Source organism: Neophocaena asiaeorientalis, unplaced genomic scaffold, assembly GCF_003031525.2.
Source record: "Neophocaena asiaeorientalis asiaeorientalis breed wild unplaced genomic scaffold, Neophocaena_asiaeorientalis_V1.1 scaffold123, whole genome shotgun sequence".
In the NCBI taxonomy this organism is placed as follows: domain Eukaryota; kingdom Metazoa; phylum Chordata; class Mammalia; order Artiodactyla; family Phocoenidae; genus Neophocaena; species Neophocaena asiaeorientalis.
The window spans coordinates 6069084-6087876 of NW_020173666.1; the positions used below are offsets into that span (position 1 = coordinate 6069084).

Sequence of the window (18793 nt, forward strand, 5' to 3'; positions counted from 1 at the left end):
TGAGCACAGAGCAGGGTGACCAGAGCAGCGACGGCATCTAGAAGAGCAAAGGGAGACTATCTAGCACACTGCCTAGCTCGCTCTCCATCCCGGGGGATTCCTCCGTAAGTGGACCTGGAGGCTGAAGAGACTGCTGCCCCTATGCCAGAGAGTGGACAGAGGTGGCATTTAGGCCCATCTCATGGCCATTCCACCTCATGGCACCACTGCCCGCCCGCACTGATGTCTGCAAGCACCAGATGATGTCTCCAACAGACACCGGGAGAGGGCAAAGGGGTCTGAGGGGACCACAACTTGGCTGGGTCCATCCACCTTGCAGCAGTCCGAGGCCCGGAGCCCTGGGGAGAATTGGGTCAGCCATGGACAGGGAAACATCCATGCATCACGTCATTCTCGTGCCTCTGAAAGTCCTGACTCAAAACTCCTGCCAAAAAGGCAAGCAGAAGCTTATAAAAGTCTTCCTACAGGCTCCACAACCATCCAGACCAAGTCCCATCCTCACGTTGCAATCGCACAATCCCTTCTCAGACCTTTGGCCTCACAGGTCCTTCTTGCTCCGCTGAGTTGATGACGTAAGGCTGTGGTGTTTAGTCACCCTCGAGTCTTGGTCAGACAAGAGCTTTGAGCTCTGGCTGTCTGGACCCCTTCATAGCCCCTTCATGGAGTCCTGGAGGAAAAAGCCTCAGTCCTGAAGGAGCTCTGCATGCTGAGGTCTCCCCTCCTTGCCAGGTTCTCCCTCCATTCCACGTAATGAAATGTTAGAAACTAGAGCTGAGAGGAGCACACAGTTCTCTCATCCAAACTCTCCTATCTGCAAGGATCTGAGGCTACAGGTTTGCACAGGGTCACACAGCGCATCAAGCTAGGCTGGTGCAACACGGGTGGATCCCATGCCTAGCCCAGAGCTTTCTACCAGGCTGCATTTTCTCCAGACTTTCTAAGGAATACATCCTTTGAGAAAAGTCATAGCTATGGCCTGATTTTGCCATTTTGGAGGATGTCATGGGACTCGCCCGACTGCAATCCCGTCTCATGTTCCCTCTTTTACCCCTCCTTCTCCCACTTTTTGTCATCACTGCCTCTCCTTCCATCTATGTGTTTCCCCATCCAGTTGCTTGCAAGAGATTTTGAAAGAGTGGGGAGTGAGAAAAAGCAAAGGGAAGGCAAGACTGTGGAGGCGGGAGAGGGAGGAAGTACCCATAGAGCTGACTTTGTATTGTTGTACTTTGAATACATGACCTCATTTCCCAGGGAGTCTGTTTATGTGAATTTTTCTTTGCACTTTATAACAAAGTTCCCCACATTCCAAGGACTAGAAAGCCCATCCGGGTGCCCTCTCTTTAATTAAGTATACCACTCGAGCCACTTATTGCCTCCGAAAATTTTTCTAGAGTGACTACATCTCTTCTTTGTTGAACAAGTCTGGAAGAATGGGGTGGGACGGAGGATGGTGAGGGGAAGGAAAGGCAAGCTTAAAGCTCCTGCCTTGCCTGACCAGGTCCCCCAGTGACACCACACACCACTAGGCACAGCCCTTCCCCACCACGGCCTGTTCCCCTGCCCTGGTATCCGCTGTTACTCATTTTCCCAGGCCCCTCCTTTCACCCACTGGGGCTAGTTCCCTAAAAGACTGGGCCTTTGACCACTAATCTGCCCACAGATTGGTTTTGGCAATCCCTAAACTCCATCTAGCTCTAACCTTCTCCAGATCAAAAGTAAATTAGTTAAGGGTGCTGTTTGCACACACACACACACACACACACACACGCACACACACACACACCCCAGCGCCTTCTTATCAAATGTGCATTGTTACATTTTTATTTATACATGCCTTTTGCTCTTTAACCGCAGTGGCAATTCTGACCTTGCTCACTTCAAGCCAATGGACAGAATCTCTAGTGCTGATGAGTAACAGGTATATTCGGGCAGGTGAAGCCTTCCAGTGGGACCGCCTCTGCACCTTACCATGTAGCTGCTACACCACACGTGGGCCAGGGTGGTCTCCACTCCCTCTGGAGCCTAACTGCTGTTGATGACTGCTCTGATCAATAACAATGTGCGATTGGGCCATTCATATCCTCAAGGCAAGAAATGTGTCTTTCTTATTTTCCTAGTGTAGCAGCAATGTGTTTTACAGAGAGCAGTCCTTAAGATTTTTCTGAAGCTAGAACAAAATTGCTCCCTAAGTACTGCAAGCAGATTCTTCTTTTAATGTAAAGACTTGATTTTACATCAGAGCAGAATGTCTTTTTTAATGGGAAAAGCTTTTGGATTCGGCCACCTTAGTTCATTAATTCAATTATTCAGTATCAACTAAGTGCCAACACTAGTTTCTAGGCTTGTGATGGTGAACAAGAGTCACTGCCTCCCCAAAGCTTGCAGCACAGTGACGTATACATACAATCAGGGAACCAAGCACATATATATTTGATTGTTCTGAAGGAAACAAATAGGATCCGTGATGGATAACAACAGAGAAGGAGCAGTTTAGACAAGGTGTTCATTGTTCATGGAAGGAGAGGACCTAAGGAATGAAAAGAATGTCAGTAAAACATGACAGGGAAGGGAGGATGTCCCAAGCAAAAGAATGTTCCAAGCAAAGGAAACAACATGAACAAAGGGCTGGGCTGCTATGGAGGAGGTTTACCTTTTTTTTTTTTTTTTTAATACATCTATTTAATTAATTAATTTATTTTTGGCTGCATTGGGTCTTCGTTGCTGCACATGGGCTTTCTCTAGTTGAGGTGAGCAAGGGCTACTCTTTGTTGCAGTGCACGGGCTTCTCATTGTGGTGGCGTCTCTTGTTGTAGAGCATGGGTTCTAGGCGCGCGGGCTCAGTAGTTGTGGCTCGTGGGCTACAGAGTGCAGGCTCAGTAGTTGTGGCGCACGGACCTAGTTGCTCCGTGGCATGTGGGATCCTCCCAGACCAGGGCTCGAACCTGTGTCCCCCGCATTGGCAGGCAGATTCTTAACCACTGAACCACCAGGGAAGCCCCCTGCAGGCGGATTCTTAACCACTGTGCCACCAGGGCTGTCCGGGGAGGCTTACCTTGTTCAAAGACATGAAGGGAGGTTTGCATGGCTGAAGTACAGCGTGTGAGGTAGGAGAATAGGATGTTGGAGAGGTAGACAGAGATTAGATCATGTAGCGCCATGAAAGTCATGCAAATGGGTGTGTATTCTATTCAAAATGCAAAGATAAAATGGCTGCTGGAAAAAACAGGTCAGAAGGAGGCAGGGGTACGTGATGGAGACCAGTGAGAGGCAATTGCTAGGTCTAGGCAGGAGATGGTCACTTGGCCAGTGGGATGGAGAGAAGTAAACTGATATGAAGCACTTTGGCTCCTGAAGGAAAAGGCACAGTAGGAGTTGCTGAGGCATTGGAGGTGGAGAAGGGAGGAATTGAGAATGAAATGCAGGTTTTTGGCATGAAAAACTGAGTTCCTGGGGTACCATTCATGAAAACAGAGAAGGCTGGGAGAGAAGAAATTTGAAGAGAGCATGGCATGAGTAAGGATTTCCATTTTCAGGTGTACTTGAGTCATTCTAGGTCTAAACTTAGCCTATGCCCGTTAACTGGTGCTTGTTCCTGTGGATATATATGCGTGCTGTCTGAGCACTCTTTGCAGAAGAGGCGTGGTTTGGAAAGGAGGAATGCAGGAGAGCCAGCTCTTCACGCCAGCAGACTTGCTGCTGAGATGTCCCAGCGTGATTTGGTGTTTCACACAAGATGTTAAACCTGATCATTGTGAAATGTACTCTAGCCCCTGACTACACCCTGTGGAGGCGGAGGGGATGAAGGGAGGATCGCTAAAGTGAAGAGATACCCACACTCTCAGTCGTCCTCAGAAGTCAGTGTGAAGGCAGAACACAAGGGCTTGGTGATGTCCCTCCTGGGTTATCATGTCCTGTCAACTTAAACATTCCACCTGTTATCTGACCCGGAGACTAATACTCAGCTCAGCTCTTGAAACAGCTACTAGACAATAGACTTCTACAAATAGTTCTGGGGTAGGTATTATTTTTATACCAGGGACATATACATATAAATACCTAGATATAGATTTATAATTCATTTGAAACAAACTCTGATATTTCAATATATTTAAAAAATAATATCTATCTAAATGACCATTTAATATACAACCAGTAAACTTCCACTTCTTCAGCCAAATTGATAAAAAAAAAAAAGACCACTTTGAATGAGTAAAAAGCTAAAATACAGAGACTTTAATCCACGTTGCAATCAACTCTAAGCAAATATGTACTTGTAGTATCTACATTTCTAAGCAAACATTTTAGCAATCTTAATGAATAAGTGAACGTTACATACGAGGGAACAATAAAGAAGGGGACTGACTTCTCATCAGCAACAATGCAGGCCAGAAAACAATATCACAACATCTTTACAGTGCCCAAACCAACAAACAAAAACTTATTTTAAAATGATATAGGCAAAGAAAGTATCTATCAAAAGTAAGTGATAAAACTACAGAAATCAAAAGAGTGTGATACTGGCACAAGACAGACATATAGACCAATAAAACAGACAGCCCAGAAATAAATCCTCACATATACAGCTAAATAATTTTCAACAAAGTTGCCAGGACCATTCAATGGGGAAAAGTTAGTCTTTTCAATAAATGTTACTGGGAAAACTGGATATTCACATGCAAAAGAATAAAGTTAGACACAAAAATTATTCATGATGGATCAAAGACCTAGATGTAAGAGCTAAAGCTACAAACTCTTAGAAGAAAACAAGGGAAAGCTTCATGACACAGACTTGACAATAAATTATTAAATAAGTACCGTCAACCAAAGTAAAAATAGATAAATTGGACTACATAAAAATGAAAACTTCTGTACATCAAAGGACACAATCAACAGAGTAAAAAAGCAACCTACAGAATGGGAGGAAATATCTGCAAATCATGTATCTGATAAGGGAGGTATATCTATATAGACATATAGATATAAATATATATCTCCTATATATCCAGAATATAGAAAGAACTCCTACAACTCAACAACAACAGCAAAAAAAACAAGCAACCCAATTTAAAAATGAGCAAAGGACTTGAAAAGACACTTCTTGAAGAAGATACACACATGGCCAACAAACACATGAAAAGATGCTGAACTAATTATTAGAGGAATACAAATCAAAATCACAATGAGATATCAGCTCACACCCATTAGGATGGCTGCTATAAATAAATAAATAAATAAATTCAAAGTATCAAGTGTTGGCAAGGATGTGGAAAAATTGAAACCCTCCTGCACTGTTGGTGGGTATGTGAAATGATGTTGCTGCTAAGGAAAACAGTATGGCAGTTCCTCAAAAATGAAAAATAGAATTACCATATGATCTAGAAGTTCCACTTCTTGGTATATAGCCAAAAGAATTGAAAACAGGGTCTCCAAGAGATTTGTATACCATGTTCATAGCAGCATTATTTTTAGTAGCCAAAAGCAACCCAATTGTCCATTGATGGATAAGCAAAACATGGTATACACATACAATGGAATATTATTTGGCCTTAAAAAGGACAGAAATTCTGATGCATGTTACAATTTAGATGAATCTGGAGGACATTATGCAAGATGAAATAAGCCAGTCACACACACACACACACACACACACACACAAACATACTGTATGATTCCTCTTATATGGAGTACCTAGAGTAATCAAGTTCATAGAAACAAAAAGTAGAATGGTGTTTGCCAGGGGCTGGAGAGAGGGAGGAATGGTGAGTTGTTCTTTAATGGGTACAGAGTTTCAGTTTTGTAAGATGAAAAGTGTTCTGGAGATTGACTGCACAACAATGTGAATGTACTTAATACTATTGAATTGTACACTTAAAATAGTTAAGATGGTAAATTTTGTTATGTGTATTTTACCACAATGAAAAATAAACAATATGCACTCTCTGGGAAAAAATGCTGAGAGGTTTTGTCTCTAGCACAAGTCCACTATTAAAAATACTAAAAGAAGTTCTTCTGGCTAAAGGGAAATGCCATCAGATGGCAACTTGGATCCACATACAAAAAATGAAGCACACAGGAAATAGTAATTTTAACTATTTTTTCTTTTCTTAATTTCTTGAAGAGATCATTGAACTATTGAAGGCAAAAATAATAACAATATACTGTGGGCTTTATAAAAAGGTAAAATGTAAGACAACACTAGAATAAAGAAAGAGGGTGAATGGAAGTTATACTATTTTAAAGTTTTTAATACATGAAGTAGTATACTATTAATTCAGGGTAGATTGTAGTAAGTTAAGGAACAATAATAGTGAAATCTTCAAAGCAACAATTAAAAAATGAAACAAAGAGGTACAGGCAATGTGCCAATAGATGAGAAAAAATGGAATACTACACAATGTGCAATTAATCGAAAAATAGAGAAGAAAATAGGAAAAACAACAAAGAAGATGTAGAAAACAGCAAAATGGAAGTCTTAAATATGAGACATTTCATATGAATAATAAAATGATAAAAGATTTTATAATTTTAAAATAATCAGTTCATCAGGAAGCAGTAACAATCTTAAATATATATGCACCTAATAACAGGGCTTCAAAATACATGAAGCAGAAAGAGAAATAGATTAGTTCATGAATATAGTTTGATATTTTAACACTCCTCCCACAATAGTTGTTAGAGCAAATGCACAATACTCTCAATCTGACCTAACTGACGATTACAAAACACTCTACACAAAGAATATTCACATTCTTGCAAGTGCATGTAGAACATTTTCCAGGGTAGACCATATGTTGGGCCATTAAAAAGTCTATAAATTTAAAACATGCAAAGTATGTTCTCTAATCAAACTGAAATTATTTTAAATCAATAACAAAAAGAGATCTGGAGAATCTCCAAATATTTGGAAATTGGACTGTGAGATACAGCTAAAACAGTGAAATAGAAAATAGAGAAACAACAGAGAAATTTAACAAAACAACAAGCTGGTTCTGTAAAAAGATCACTAAAATTGATACACTCAAGCTGGATTGATCAAGGAAAAAAAAAAGAGAGAAGACACAAATGACCAACATGACGTGTAGAGAAAAGACATTAGTACAGATACTACAGATATTAAAAGCAAATAAGACAATAATATGAACATGTTTAGTCCAATAAATTCTGCAACCTACATAAATTGGACAAATTCCTTGGAATACACAAAGTATCAATGTTAACACATGAAGAAATAAAATACCTGAATAGCCCTATATCAGTAAAAGAAATTGATTTTATACTTAACCTTCCCACAAAGAAAACTCCAGATCTAGATTCTATCAAATATGTAAAGAAGATATTATATCTATCTCACAAACCTCTTCCAGGAAATAGAAAAGTACTAAATACTTCCAAACTCATTTTATGAGGGCAGCATTACTATGATATGGAAAGTAAACAAAAATGTAACAATGAAAGAAAACGACAGACCTATATTCCTCATGATCATAGATGTAAAAATCCTTAACCAAATATTAGCACATCAATTCCCAGAAATATATAAAAAGATAGCATATTATGACAAATGTGGGCTTATTCCAGGAATACATGATTGGTTTAACAGCTAAAAAAACAATCAATGTAAGTCATCATAGTAACAGAATAAAGGAGAAAAATCATATGATCATCCCAATAGACATACCAAAATCATTTAACAAAATTCAATACCTATTTGTGTTAAAAAATTTAAAGAATGAGAAATAGAAGGAAATTTCCTTAACTTGATATGAGTAAAAGCTTACAATTACCATCAAACTTAATGGTAGAAGCCTGGATACTTTCCCGTTATGACTGAGAACAAAGCCAAGATGTCTGCTCTTACAACTTTCATTCAACAGTGCACTGGATGTTCTAGCCACTTCAATAAGGCAAGAAAAAAAATTAAAGTCAATTAGATTGAAAAGAAAAAATTTAAACCCTCTTTATTCACAGATGATGTGAATGTGCCATAGAAAATCCTATGAAACCTATAGAGAAATACCAGAATTAATAAGAGAATTTAGAAAAGTCACAGGATATTTAGTACACAAAACGTAATTTTATTCCTATATTCTAGCAGCAAACAATTGAAAAACACAATTTAAAAAACAATAGCATTTATTTTGGCATCAAAAAATAAAACACTTCAGGACAGTTTAACAAAAATATGAACAAGACCTGCATACAGTAAACTACAATGCTTTGCAGAGAGAAAATTTTTAAAGAGCTAACAAGTGGAGAAATATATTTGTGAACTGAAAGTCTCAATATTGTTAAGATATCAATTCTCCCCAAATTGATTTGCAGATTTAACATTATTCCTATTAAAATTCCAGCAAGATGTTTGTACAACTTGACAAGCTTAATCTAAAATTTATGTGGAAATACAAAGTACCTAGAATAGGTCCTTGAATATTGATCTATCACATATTGTTTCAAAAACAATTTTGAAAAACAAGAACAAAGGTAGAGGATTTACAATATTGGATTTTCAAAAATTACTTTAAAGCAACAGTTATCAAGACCATACACCAGTTCTGGCATAAGGATAAACAAATAGATCAATAGAATACAATAGAGAGTCTAGAAATATTATACACACATATATATTGTCAACTGATTTTCAGTGATACCAAAGGAATTCCATGAGGAAAGGATAGTCTTCAACAAATGCTGCTGAAAAACCTGGCTATTCATATGGCTGGGAAGGGGGGGAAATAAATCCTGACTCATATTTCACATCATATACAAAAATTAATTTGAAGTGAATTACAGTCCAAAGTACAAGAACTAAAACTTTGTTACATTCCAAAATAAAACAGGAAAGAACAATTATTGTGTTAAGCAAAGATTTCTTAGGACACAAAAACCACAAAAGAAGAAACAATGATAAATTAGACAACTAAAATTTAAAACTTTTGCTCTTCCGAATGCATGGTTAAGAATATAAAAATGCGTAACACAGACTGGGGAAAACATAGGCAAGACATATGCCTGTTGAAAGACTTGTATTCAGAATGTGTAAACAACTCTTACAACTCAACAATAAGAAGATAACCTGATTTTTTTTAAAGGGACAGGTTTCACTAATGATTCACCAAAGAAGATATGGAAAATAAGCATATGAAAAAAACATCATTGAAAGAAATAGAAATTAAAACAAGATACTAGTATACATCCTCTAGAATAGCTAAAATTAAAGACTGGCAACACCAAATGTTGGCAAGTGTATTCGAAATCAATAACAAAAAGATATCTGGAGAATCTCCAAATATTTGGAAATTGGACTGTGAGATACAGCTAAAACAGTGAAATAGAATAGGAACTCTCATACACTGCTGGTGGGAATGCAAGATGATACAATCACTTTTGGAAATATTTTGGTGACTTTTTATAAAGTTAAATATACACTCATACCATAAATTCCACAGTTAGGCATTTACCCAAGAAAAATAAAATCTTATGTCTACAACAACACTTGGACATGAATACTGATGGAAGCCTTATTCATAATTGTCAAAAAGTGGAAGTTACGCAAATACCCATCAACAGATGAATAAACAAAATACAGTTTATTCCTATCCTGGAATACTATTCAGCAAAAAAAAGCAATAAAGTATTGATACACACAACCTGCATTAATCTCAAAATCAATGTACTTTTGTTCACAAAAGAAGCCACAAATGGGTGTATACTATTTGGTTTTATTTTATTAAATAATTGGAGAGGCAAAACTACTTTATAGAGACAGAAAGCTGATCAGTGGTTGCCCGGTATCCAAAATGAGAAGCATTCACTTCAAGGGGGCAAAAAAACTCTGGGGTAATGGAAATATTCTATATCTTGATTAGATGGTGGCTACACAGGTGTACACATGTTCAAACACATGGAGCCAAAAATGGGTACATTTTATTGTAGGCAGATTGTACCTCAATATATTTGAATTTAAAAGAGGAAAACAACACACATTGAGATATTGCCTGACACCTACTTGAATGGCTAAAACTAAATAAAAAGTACTGACAATACTAAGTGTCAGCAAGTATGAGAGCAACTGAACATTCATCCATTGCTCATGAGTGTGTACATTGGTAAGATCATTGTGGAAAACTGCTTTGCATTGATCATATGTGTAACCTTTGACACAGAGATTCCTTTTCTAAATACATCTGATAGAAATGTGTACATATATGCACCAAAAGAATGCTCATAGCAGCAATAGCTTAAAACTGGAAACAATCTAATTGCCCATAAATAGTAGAATGGATTAAAAACTAGTGGTATATTCACATGACGGAATACTAGCCAGCAATGAAAATGACTGAACTGCTCATATATTCAAGAAACATGGGTGAATCTCATAAACCTGGTTTTGAGGGAAAGAACTCAGATACAGAAGGCTGCATATACTGTAATATTTCATTTACATAAAAATTTAAAATATGTAAAATTAATCCAGGATGTTGGAAGTCAAAATAGCCAATTTCTTTTGGAGAAAAGGGAAGGGAATATGAGAGGAGCTTCTGAGAAGATGGTAACCTATTTCGTGACCCAGGCTGTTACTAGAGTGTGTTCACTCATTGGGTATACAATGATGGTTTGTGCCCCTTTTGGTGTGTATGCCATATGCATTTATACAAAAAAACTTTTTAAAAGGGAATCATAAGTGAATGAGAACCAAGGAAGTAGAAGAGGAAACATAGACTTTTTTTGTCAATAAGTTCATTGCTAAATGGGAAGATGTAAAAAGGAAGAAGCTCGGGGTGTAGTAAGATTGTGCTGAAAGATGTTTTTGGTTTTTGTTGGCGGTACGCAGGCCTATCACTGTTGTGGCCTCTCCCGTTGTGGAGCACAGGCTCCGGACGCGCAGGCTCAGTGGCCGTGGCTCACGGGCCCAGCCGCTCCGCGGCATGTGGGATCTTCCCAGACCGGGGCACGAACCCGTGTCCCCTGCATCGGCAGGCGGACTCTCAACCACTGCGCCACCAGGGAAGCCCTGAAAGATGTTTTTTGGATTAGAAAAGATTTGCACTTGCCTGTATTCTGATTTTTGTAAGCCAGTGAAGGGGAAGAATTAATGCTATAGTAAATAAATGATTAAAAGATGAAGCACTCTTTTTAAAAATTTATGAAGCAGGGGCTCATGAGAAACAGCGGTATACGTGAAAGTGTTAATCTTGTGCAAGAATGACTTTTTTCCCTCCATGTCTCAAAAAAAAAGAAAAATGATGGAGCTACACAGGGAACCCATAAAAGCATGGATGAAAAGTGGGCAATTGTGCGAACAAAGCTGAGGGAGTTTGTGTCTGACACAAAGCACAGCCATATGCTGAAATGTTGTGAATCAGGCTCTGAATGTTAAGAAAAAAGTGATGAAAGTTGGCACATTCATTGCAGGAAAAGTGAAGAGTAGCTGCTTAGGGATAAATGAAAGAAAAACTGAGCTGTATGGAGGGGTCAGCTTAATTTGGAAATTACACATTTCTTATTGTGCTAATTGGTACAATCATACTCTTGGAAACCCAGGCAGGAAACCTTGAAGTCATTGTTTTATTTCTTCTTCTCACAATCATCTTACATTCAACACTCCTTCCCTTTCAGTCTTCTGCAATCCAGGCTCTATCAGAGAAAACCTAAACCACTGTAACATTTTCCCAGTGGGGTCTCTGCCTCCAGTCTCTGCCTTCAATAGTTATTTTCCTAATACAAACATTTAGATGTCTGCATGCCCATAGAGATGGCTCCTAGCACGGGATGCCAGTTAAACTAAAAACTTAGCTGGGCCATGATGGAATCTGGGGCACGTGGCACATCGTGGACTGGATGTTAGCCCAACGCATCCAGCCCATCACACAGTCAAACCTTCACCTGGGTAAGTATAAACTAATAAGTAGTGACGTTTGTGGAGTACTTACGTTGGGAGAGACATGGTTCTAAGCAACTGGCATATATGGGCCTATTTAATTCGCATAACAACCTCTGGGGAGGGTTCTAGTTTTCTCATTTAATAGGCAGAGAAATGAGATATATAGGAGGCCAAGTAAACTGCCCCACTTAGAGTTAGTGATGAGAGCACATGGATTAAAAGCCAGTTAGCTGGATCCAAAACCACACATTTAACCCCTGCACTCAGAACAGGCACTTGCTTGGCTTCTAACACCTCTGTCTTTGGGTCTGCCTGGCCAAGTCAAAGTCTTGGCTCTGCAGCCCACATTCAGCATGGTCCGAGAGAATGCTGGTTTTTCTTCTGGTTCCAGGAGGCCCTACTCAGTAGTGAGAAATGGTTATTAATTTTTAACTGCTGGAAATAAATATCTAAAAGTTTAAAAAGAAAGTAAAAGAAAAAGCATTGGTGGGTGAAATCCTATCCTTGTAGGGAGTAAGTTGTCCTCTAATAGAAGATTATTTTCTGTAAATCAACTATACTCCAATAAAAAATAATTTTTAAAAAAGGAAACAAGCCACATAATAAACTTAGTTCAGAACCTGACCCCGCTCCCCCCAAAAAAGTGATTTAAGAATAAACGATTTCTCATACAGGAAAAAAGAAGATTATTTTCATCCTTCCACTCTCCCCTCCGCCGTGCACTGTAGAATTCCAACATAAAACTATCTTTATCTATTTTATGAATAGTTTACCCTGTTCTGTTGGATGGATTCTTATTTGCAAAAAGACTTGTTCTTTTATTCCTTGCTTTTCTTAACAAAATCATCTTTTGAACAAAGAAATGTTTAAAGAATTGGTTCCCCTTCCCCCCAAAATTTGCCTCCCCTTTCCAAACTAAACAGTAACCCCCTTTTTCCCCCACCTAGAGCATTTTTTTCCAGGATTCTTTAAGCAAGTTCGAGGTTACAACAATCTTTGCTGAGACACTCTTAAGATTCCATTGTAGATATAATCCTTATCAGTGTGACTGTGATTACCAAGTCGCCTAGCTCTTATACAGAGTCAAAGATAACGGCTAATATTCTACAAACTGAAATGCTGCAGCCTTTGAAAGTTAAGTTTTTCAGGTACAGCTTTGTCACTTAATGTACTTCTTTCTTCCCTCAAGACAGAGCGAGAGGGCTTGTCATTGAAGAGCGGGAAACCTCCACCTTCCCACGCTCGCGGGTGAAAGCCCTATCGTAAAAACACGGTACCTTATCCTTGAAACAAATTTCTCTCTGACTTCAGTGACACTAAAATGCACTGCAAACAATGGTGCTGGCACAGTTCCAGCGTTTCTGGACACTGCTTCTTAACATAAAATGAGTTCACAAAGGCTTGGGTTTCATTTCTGAGGATAACGGATACTTTAAATACTGTACACTTTTGTGTCTACACATACAAAGTAAAGTAGTGAATCGGGGCAATTATCCTTGTAATTCAAGTGCGCCCTTTCCTCCCCACATACATATTTTGGCTTTAATTATCTGAATGTTTCAAATGAAAAGTGTCTTTTTTTCCCATGGAAAATTGCTTCATTTCTCTCTATTTTTTTTTGTTTGTTTGTTTGCGGTACGCGGGCCTCTCACTGTTGTGGCCTCTCCCGTTGCGGAGCACAGGCTCCGGACGCGCAGACTCAGCGGCCACGGCTCACGGGCCCAGCCGCTCCGCGGCATGTGGGATCTTCCCGGACCGGGGCACGAACCCGTGTCCCCTGCATCGGCAGGCGGACTCTCAACCCCTGCGCCACCAGGGAAGCCCCATTTCTCTATTTCGTATGTGTAAATTTAAAGTATTCTCTACTCCATATATAGAGATGAGAGAAAGTTTTGCAGATAAATAATTTCGGAAGCAACACTTTTCCTTTTTCTAATGGAGAGCCACACAGCACCTCAAATATGGTTCAACAGGCAAAAAATGGTTTGCCTGTGAGGTCGGAATCCCACCCAGGCAGGGACGTCTCATCCCCATCTTTCAACCCCGAGGAACAGAGAAGACAGTAGAGACCCTGCCACCAGGGAGCTGACAGAAGCTGTCATCCAGGAGGAAGGAACACAATTCACCTGTGGCCTGAGAATTGTCATCAGATGTGTTGACAGGAGCGTGGGCTGAGGAGAGAGGCAAGGTCTGTGCCAGCCGGTGAGAGGATGGAGGGTCCCCCTCCTCTCATCCAGCAGGAGTGAGATACTGCTGTCAGCATCACAGTGTAAGGCATGGACAGATCATTCCTAGACACTTTGTGGAGATCCTCACCAGGCTTGGGGGTGAGGGTAAGGGATTTGAAGGATGGGATTGGAAATCGTGCAGCATCCTCCGGCTGGAGCGCACATACTGTGTGATTACCTGGTACCCCGAGGGCCTGGATGAATCACCCATCTCAAAGTGCTTGCATTAGTTGAAGGGAAAAAATGCTGTGGTTTGGCAGGTGAGCCAAGTACTTCTTCATTGCTGTTGTTTGTCCTTTTCACTCAGCTATGAAAGGAATGTGTCGCTTTCTTTCAAAACTGTGTAGATAGAAATAAGGACTTGGTCTCAGGAGCCCTTAAGGGACTACAACTGAGTAAAAGGAACTCATGTTCAAAATACACATTAAATTCATCCTCAGAATACTTAGGATATGCCAGAGTCTCTGAAAATGAAGGATTTTTAGGGTTATGGAACATAGGACAGGGGAGAGTAACCCTAAAAGACCTCACATAACTAAAGGGGAAACTGTATGTTCTTTCTTGTAACATGGCTATGATTCCAAGGTTTCAGACTACAAAAGACTCTTAAATGTTCTTGGTATTGAGCAGGAAAGTTTGTGGATTTCAAATAAACGCAAAGTGAGTGAGCATGGATGTGTTCTGCTGGGAAGTCAGTGCCTCCGTAAACCAGCTGATAATGAAAACAAGATGCCCCATTTCTGGAAAGAGGGGATCTGTGGGTCCAGATAACCAGGAGATGTCAAGAAGCTCGATTCACGAAAGCTGTGAAGGACGAGGAGAGTGATTGGAGTCGTTTAAGATGAATGGCCCAGAAAAAAAACGGTCAGTTAGCAAGTCCTGGGAATTGTCAGCCCTGAATGTGGCCACAAAGATGAAGGAAGGATAAATTCATGATGCTAAGGTTTTCGTTTTCTGGTCATAAATCAATATTTGTTTATGTCAGTTTACCTTAAAAGCAACATTTAGTCACGAGCTGTTTGAACATCATTTATTATTGCTTCAGGCCAAATGCACCAGGAAGAGGCCAGAGACACAGGGCCCTGTAGGGAATGAATCCCTTGCTCGGAGCTTGGAAGGTTCCGTTCAGTGGTCAATACCCTCAGCCACTTGCTGAAGGCCTGTGGTCCTTCCTCCTTTCCTCACAGATCCCAACAAACTATCCTTTGCTTAGACTTAATCCCTGTCTACCTACCTGCTATCCAGCCTCTGTCATTTTCCCGCTCAAATCTCCAAGCCTGTGTCCACCCACTCTGTTCCGTCTTCAACCCCTTAAATTTGCACCTCCACCTGCAGATGAGCCCTCACCTCTCAAAGTCCCCCACGATGTCCTTTCTCTTCCTGCTTCTCCTCTAGGTCCTCTTCTCTCGTCCTCCTTTCTTTCTGTCTCCCCCCGCTTTCCCCCCACGTCTCTCCCAAATTCAAATTCAGCGAGTTGGCTCATGGGTTACTCTTCTCAGCCCTTCTTTGATCTTAGACACTTTTGACCAGTATATATCCCCTTTTTTTTTTTTTTTTTCAGCGGCCCGGCTCAGACTCCAGTTCGCATCACCCGCGTCAGCAGTCTAACACGTGCTTTAATTCGGATGTCATCACCGCCAGCTGCCCACCCTCCACCCGGTTCCCAGGCCCCGAAAGAGGGGACAGACCTGCCCCAGCCCAGGACACACCCCACCTCACCTTCACCACTTCACAGTCGCTCGACCACTATATCCTGTTAAGAATAATTCGCTTGTCTTCTGTGTTCTTGGCCTTTCTCTCTGTCTGATTCTGCATCACCTTTGCATCTCCCTTCATCCTCCCATCCCTCACCTGTGCATACCTTCAAGTCTCTATTTTTGGCACTCTCCCCTCTCCCCAGCTTCTCAAGACCTTTCATTCGTGCTACAGCTCCATCTAAATCTTCGTCTCCAATTTTAAATCCTGACTTGCCTACAGGCAATTCAGCTAAACTCAGTAAATACTGGGTGCCATCATGCTGTGTGTCCAGCCGCCTACAAGAGACTCTCACTGTTCTTCCTGATGGCACCGTAAGCTGAAAATGCCCAAACTTAGCATCTCCTCTCCTAAAACTACTTCCCTTTGTCAACTGCTCGATTTTTGGTACCTCTCATCCTGCTTCCTGTCTTTGAAGTGAAACCACCCCCTGACATTTGATTCTTTCTCATTGCTCAGTCCTCAGATGCAGGCTGTTACATATCTTACTTCAAAAAGGCCTTCTGTACAGCCTTTCCTCGCCCCCCCCTCCCCAGCTACAATTTTCATTTGGTTTCTTTCCTCTTTGACAGCTATTTGTATGTCTCCTGTACCAGGATCTCTTCTACTGCTCCTACCTGAACCAGGCCAGCCTTTGATCCTCCACACCTCTCCATCTGCCCATCGTTGCAGGGAGCCCATAGCAGCAACTGTAACCTCTGCATGAGAGCTCACAAGTCTCCATGCAGGCTGCAGGATACAGCGGGGTTAGATTGGCCAGCGTTTGAACCCTAAATGTAGCACTTACAGACTATTTACTGCCCATCCCGCCAAGAGCTGTAGATTCTTGGACACTCTCCTCTTCCTTCCTGTTTCCACTCCCACCACCTCCACTCAAGCCCACTCCATGGCTCACCTGGAAAGTGGCAGAAGCTCCTAATAAGTCTTCATCCAGGTTCCCCTTTTCAACTCATCATCACCACCACCACCACCACCACCATCATCATTCTTGCCATGGTCTCTGTGTCAGTTCACTGGAGGCTTTTGTATATTTTCCTGTCACATCATCTTTGTAATAACCCTTTGCAGTACAGAGAGGAGAGGAGCAGATGAATAAACTACAGATGATGAAACGAAGGTGCAGGATGGCTCGATGGTTGTCCAAGATTTCAGAACTAGTGTCTGGTGGAAGCAGGACCCACATCCCTCCAGTCCCAGGGCCTGAGCCCTGAGTTCCCTTATAGATTTCAAAAGCTAAACAACAATCATATCCCTTATGTGCTTAAATCTTCCAACGGCTCTTCACTGTCCGCAAATAGAGTCTAATGATTTGAGCCTGGCCCTCTAGGTAGAACCCCCACGGTCTAATTCCAAATGACGTACTTCTCCAGGTTCATTTCCTGGAGAAATACATTCATTCCTTAGGTACAATATCTGTACACCACACTCCAGGAAAAGGTACACCATACAGCTCTGAGCTCGTCACAGCTCTGGTATCTTTTATAGTCTATTCTCTGCTCAGCAGCTAGAGGGGTCCTTTAGACATGTGAGTGACAGCAAGTCTCTGCTCTGCTCAAAATGCTCAGAATAAAATGCAAAGTCCTTGTTATGGGACACAAAGCCCCACGTGATCTGGTCCCAACACTCCCTTCAACCTCATCTATAAGTCACCTCCTCAAAGACTTGCTACGTGGTTTTCATCTCTACTCTTCAGGCACACCCAGTCTATTCCCTCCACAGGCCCTTTGCATGTGCTATTCCCCTGCCTGGGGGGCCTCATCTCCTGAAATCCACACAGCGGTCTCTTGCACCTCCATCAAGGTTTTGTCAGAAGGGCTTTCCCAACGGCCCTCTTTCAAATAACACTTGCCCCTTTATCCTGCTTTAATTTCCCTTGCAGGGCCTCACACCACCTGGTGTGTTGTAGTTTTACCTGCTGTCTCTCCTGCCCCTAGAATGTAAGCTCAATGAGAGCGGGGACTTTGTGTGCTTAGTTTATTCCTGGATCCCCAGCACCTAGAGCCATGCCTGGTACACAGTAAGCACTCAATAACCATCTGCCAGATGAATCGATCAATGAAAATGAGGCTTCGTGTCATTTACTGTCTCCACATTCTCACTCAGGCTGCTCTTTCTACCTGGAATTTGTGGAGTATCCACTTGCAAAAGAACGCAAGGCCATGCCCCCTCAGTCCATCCCAGCTCCTGGACCAGCTCTCCTACCTCCTGAGCATGCCCGACCTCTCTGTCTGCAACTGGGCTCACTCTCACCTACACTCCAATAGCAATGTCCTTGTGTTCCTTTTATGATATTTATTGCATCCCGTCTGCGGATGGGATATTTGTGTATGCATAGCCATTGTCCAACCAGACCACATTCTCCCAGGAGCAGAGACCTCATATCTGTACCAGTCCCGGGCACTCACCTCGACACGTAGTATTTGTGTAAGTAAAATAGTACTTATAAATATATTATGAGAGTGTGATTGCATATTCAATTACATATATACATAGAAAAGTAAATATAAATGAACGATGATAGGTTAGGTGTAAGATCACAAGTCACAGAGGGAAGAGAAAAATAGAGGGAAAAACCAAGAGCAGCGTACATTTGTGATCCTTCCCAAAAGTACACACCCTTCTTTGGGTTCAACCCTTTCCTTGAGAAAATGACCTGGGGAATGTGATTGGTTAATTTAAGATGCCTTTATATCTGGACAAAACTATAATTCAAAAAGATACATGCACCCCTATGTTCATAGCAGCAGCCAAGACATGGAAACAACCTAAATGTTCATCAACAGATGAATAGATAAAGACGTGGTACATGGATACAATGGAATACTACTCAGCCACAAAAAAAGAACGAAATAATGCCATCTGCAGCCACATGGCTGCAACTAAAGATTATCATACTAAGTGAAGTAAGTCAGAAAGGGAAAGACAAATA

At 41.1% G+C, this 18793-nt stretch overlaps 1 non-coding gene across 1 annotated transcript; it reads right to left on the reverse strand.

The window, feature by feature from the left end:
• Positions 1-15677: 15677 nt before the first annotated feature.
• On the reverse strand, positions 15678-15747 carry LOC112401679 (small nucleolar RNA SNORD104). Its single transcript, XR_003003617.1, has one exon. It is a non-coding gene; the product is annotated as a small nucleolar RNA SNORD104 (small nucleolar RNA).
• Between the last annotated feature and the right edge of the window lie 3046 nt (positions 15748-18793).